This window comes from Palaemon carinicauda, chromosome 1 (genome assembly GCF_036898095.1).
Source record: "Palaemon carinicauda isolate YSFRI2023 chromosome 1, ASM3689809v2, whole genome shotgun sequence".
Taxonomy (NCBI): domain Eukaryota; kingdom Metazoa; phylum Arthropoda; class Malacostraca; order Decapoda; family Palaemonidae; genus Palaemon; species Palaemon carinicauda.
In genome coordinates, this window is record NC_090725.1 from 75,827,566 (window position 1) to 75,832,523 (window position 4,958).

Genomic DNA, 4,958 nt, shown 5'->3' on the forward strand with positions numbered 1-4,958 from the left:
TTGGGGGCAGTTAAGGGATTAGTAAAAAAATAGAGGGTTGGGCATGAATGTAAAGAGAGTTCTGTATGAGAAAGTGATTGTACCAACTGTGATGTATGGATCGGAGTTACGATGACGAAGGTTCTATCATTTTTTGAAAATAGGGCTCCCAGATTTTATTTTTTTCAAAATAAGGGTGTTTGCAATCGTTCAAATCGTCTCTCTGTCCCTTCCCCTGCCTACTGGAAGAAATTATCCTAGCTATCCATTTTCGACTCTTTTTTTTTTTTTTTTTTTTTTTTTTTTTTTTTTTTTTTTTTTTTTTTTTTTTTTTTTTTTTTTTTTTTTTTGGTCATTCAGATCTCATTTTTTAAAAATAAGGGTGCTTGCATCCGTTCATATCGTCTCTCTGTCCCTTCCTCTGCCTACTTAAAAAAGACGACGCAGACGAAGACGACGCACACGAAGACGATGAAGACGAAGACCACGAAGACGATGGAGACGACGACGAATGTTCTTTCATTTTTTAAAAATAGGGCTCCCCAGGTTTCATTTTTTTAAAAATAAGGGTGTTTGCATCCAATCATATCGTATCTCTGTCCCTTCCTCTGCCTACTTGAAAAAGACGACGCAGACGAAGACGACGCACACGAAGACGATGAAGACGAAGACCACGAAGACGACGGAGACGACGACGAAGGTTCTTTCATTTTTTGAAAATAGGGCTCCCCAGGTTTCATTTTTTAAAAATAAGGGTGTTTGCATCCATTCATATCGTATCTCTGTCCCTTCCTCTGCCTACTTGAAAAAGACGAGGCAGACGAAGACGACGCACACGAAGACGATGAAGACGAAGACCACGAAGACGACGGAGACGACGACGAAGGTTCTTTCATTTTTTGAAAATAGGGCTCCCCAGGTTTCATTTTTTTAAAAATAAGGGTGTTTGCATCCATTCATATCGTATCTCTGTCCCCATCCTCTGCCTACTTGAAAAAGACGACGCAGACGAAGACGACGCACACGAAGACGATGAAGACGAAGACCACGAAGACGACGCAGACGACGACGAAGGTTCTTTCATTTTTTGAAAATAGGGCTCCCCAGGTTTCATTTTTTTAAAAATAAAGGTGTTTGCATCCATTCATATCGTATCTCTGTCCCTTCCTCTGCCTACTTGAAAAAGACGACGCAGACGAAGACGACGCACACGAAGACGATGAAGACGAAGACCACGAAGACGACGGAGACGATGACGAAGGTTCTATCATTTTTTAAAAATAGGGCTCCCCAGATTTTATTTTTTTCAAAATAAGGGTGTTTGCAATCGTTCAAATCGTCTCTCTGTCCCTTCCCCTGCCTACTGTAAGAAATTATCCTAGCTATCCATTTTCGACTCTTTTTTTTTTTTTTTTTTTTTTTTTTTTTTTTTTTTTTTTTTTTTTTGGTCACTCAGATCTCATTTTTTAAAAATAAGGGTGTTTGCATCCGTTCATATCGTCTCTCTGTCCCTTCCTCTGCCTACTTAAAAAAGACGACGCAGACGAAGACGACGCACACGAAGACGATGAAGACGAAGACCACGAAGACGATGGAGACGACGACGAATGTTCTTTCATTTTTTAAAAATAGGGCTCCCCAGGTTTCATTTTTTTAAAAATAAGGGTGTTTGCATCCATTCATATCGTATCTCTGTCCCTTCCTCTGCCTACTTGAAAAAGACGAGGCAGACGAAGACGACGCACACGAAGACGATGAAGACGAAGACCACGAAGACGACGGAGACGACGACGAAGGTTCTTTCATTTTTTTGAAAATAGGGCTCCCCAGGTTTCATTTTTTAAAAAATAAGGGTGTTTGCATCCATTCATATCGTATCTCTGTCCCTTCCTCTGCCTACTTGAAAAAGACGAGGCAGACGAAGACGACGCACACGAAGACGATGAAGACGAAGACCACGAAGACGACGGAGACGATGACGAAGGTTCTATCATTTTTTGAAAATAGGGCTCCCAGATTTTATTTTTTTCAAAATAAGGGTGTTTGCAATCGTTCAAATCGTCTCTCTGTCCCTTCCCCTGCCTACTGGAAGAAATTATCCTAGCTATCCATTTTCGACTTTTTTTTTTTTTTTTTTTTTTTTTTTTTTTTTTTTTTTTTTTTTTTTTTTTTTTTGGTCACTCAGATCTCATTTTTTAAAAATAAGGGTGTTTGCATCCGTTCATATCGTCTCTCTGTCCCTTCCTCTGCCTACTTAAAAAAGACGACGCAGACAAAGACGACGCACACGAAGACGATGAAGACGAAGACCACGAAGACGATGGAGACGACGACGAATGTTCTTTCATTTTTTAAAAATAGGGCTCCCCAGGTTTCATTTTTTAAAAAATAAGGGTGTTTGCATCCATTCATATCGTATCTCTGTCCCTTCCTCTGCCTACTTGAAAAAGACGAGGCAGACGAAGACGACGCACACGAAGACGATGAAGACGAAGACCACGAAGACGACGGAGACGACGACGAAGGTTCTTTCATTTTTTGAAAATAGGGCTCCCCAGGTTTCATTTTTTTAAAAATAAGGGTGTTTGCATCCATTCATATTGTATCTCTGTCCCTTCCTCTGCCTACTTGAAAAAGACGAGGCAGACGAAGACGACGCACACGAAGACGATGAAGACGAAGACCACGAAGACGACGGAGACGACGACGAAGGTTCTTTCATTTTTTGAAAATAGGGCTCCCCAGGTTTCATTTTTTTAAAAATAAGGGTGTTTGCATCCATTCATATCGTATCTCTGTCCCATCCTCTGCCTACTTGAAAAAGACGACGCAGACGAAGACGACGCACACGAAGACGATGAAGACGAAGACCACGAAGACGACGGAGACGATGACGAAGGTTCTATCATTTTTTAAAAATAGGGCTCCCCAGATTTTATTTTTTTCAAAATAAGGGTGTTTGCAATCGTTCAAATCGTCTCTCTGTCCCTTCCCCTGCCTACTGTAAGAAATTATCCTAGCTATCCATTTTCGACTCTTTTTTTTTTTTTTTTTTTTTTTTTTTTTTTTTTTTTTTTTTTTTTTTTTTTTTTTTTTGGTCACTCAGATCTCATTTTTTAAAAATAAGGGTGTTTGCATCTGTTCATATCGTCTCTCTGTCCCTTCCTCTGCCTACTTAAAAAAGACGACGCAGACGAAGACGACGCACACGAAGACGATGAAGACGAAGACCACGAAGACGATGGAGACGACGACGAATGTTCTTTCATTTTTTAAAAATAGGGCTCCCCAGGTTTCATTTTTTTAAAAATAAGGGTGTTTGCATCCGTTCATATCGTCTCTCTGTCCCTTCCTCTGCCTACTTAAAAAAGACGACGCAGACGAAGACGACGCACACGAAGACGATGAAGACGAAGACCACGAAGACGATGGAGACGACGACGAATGTTCTTTCATTTTTTAAAAATAGGGCTCCCCAGGTTTCATTTTTTTAAAAATAAGGGTGTTTGCATCCATTCATATCGTATCTCTGTCCCTTCCTCTGCCTACTTGAAAAAGACGAGGCAGACGAAGACGACGCACAAGAAGACGATGAAGACGAAGACCACGAAGACGATGGAGACGACGACGAATGTTCTTTCATTTTTTAAAAATAGGGCTCCCCAGGTTTCATTTTCTTAAAAATAAGGGTGTTTGCATCCATTCATATCGTATCTCTGTCCCTTCCTCTGCCTACTTGAAAAAGACGAGGCAGACGAAGACGACGCACAAGAAGACGATGAAGACGAAGACCACGAAGACGACGGAGACGACGACGAAGGTTCTTTCATTTTTTGAAAATAGGGCTCCCCAGGTTTCATTTTTTTAAAAATAAGGGTGTTTGCATCCATTCATATCGTATCTCTGTCCCATCCTCTGCCTACTTGAAAAAGACGACGCAGACGAAGACGACGCACACGAAGACGATGAAGACGAAGACCACGAAGACGACGGAGACGATGACGAAGGTTCTATCATTTTTTGAAAATAGGGCTCCCCAGATTTTATTTTTTTCAAAATAAGGGTGTTTGCAATCGTTCAAATCGTCTCTCTGTCCCTTCCCCTGCCTACTGGAAGAAATTATCCTAGCTATCCATTTTCGACTTTTTTTTTTTTTTTTTTTTTTTTTTTTTTTTTTTTTTTTTTTTTTTTTTTTTTTTGGTCACTCAGATCTCATTTTTTAAAAATAAGGGTGTTTGCATCCGTTCATATCGTCTCTCTGTCCCTTCCTCTGCCTACTTAAAAAAGACGACGCAGACGAAGACGACGCACACGAAGACGATGAAGACGAAGACCACGAAGACGATGGAGACGACGACGAATGTTCTTTCATTTTTAAAAATAGGGCTCCCCAGGTTTCATTTTTTTTAAAAATAAGGGTGTTTGCATCCATTCATATCGTATCTCTGTCCCTTCCTCTGCCTACTTGAAAAAGACGAGGCAGACGAAGACGACGCACACGAAGACGATGAAGACGAAGACCACGAAGACGACGGAGACGACGACGAAGGTTCTTTCATTTTTTGAAAATAGGGCTCCCCAGGTTTCATTTTTTTAAAAATAAGGGTGTTTGCATCCATTCATATCGTATCTCTGTCCCTTCCTCTGCCTACTTGAAAAAGACGACGCAGACGAAGACGACGCACACGAAGACGATGAAGACGAAGACCACGAAGACGACGGAGACGATGACGAAGGTTCTATCATTTTTTGAAAATAGGGCTCCCAGATTTTATTTTTTTCAAAATAAGGGTGTTTGCAATCGTTCAAATCGTCTCTCTGTCCCTTCCCCTGCCTACTGGAAGAAATTATCCTAGCTATCCATTTTCGACTCTTTTTTTTTTTTTTTTTTTTTTTTTTTTTTTTTTTTTTTTTTTGGTCACTCAGATCTCATTTTTTAAAAATAAGGGTGTTTTGCATCCGTTCATATCGTCTCTCTG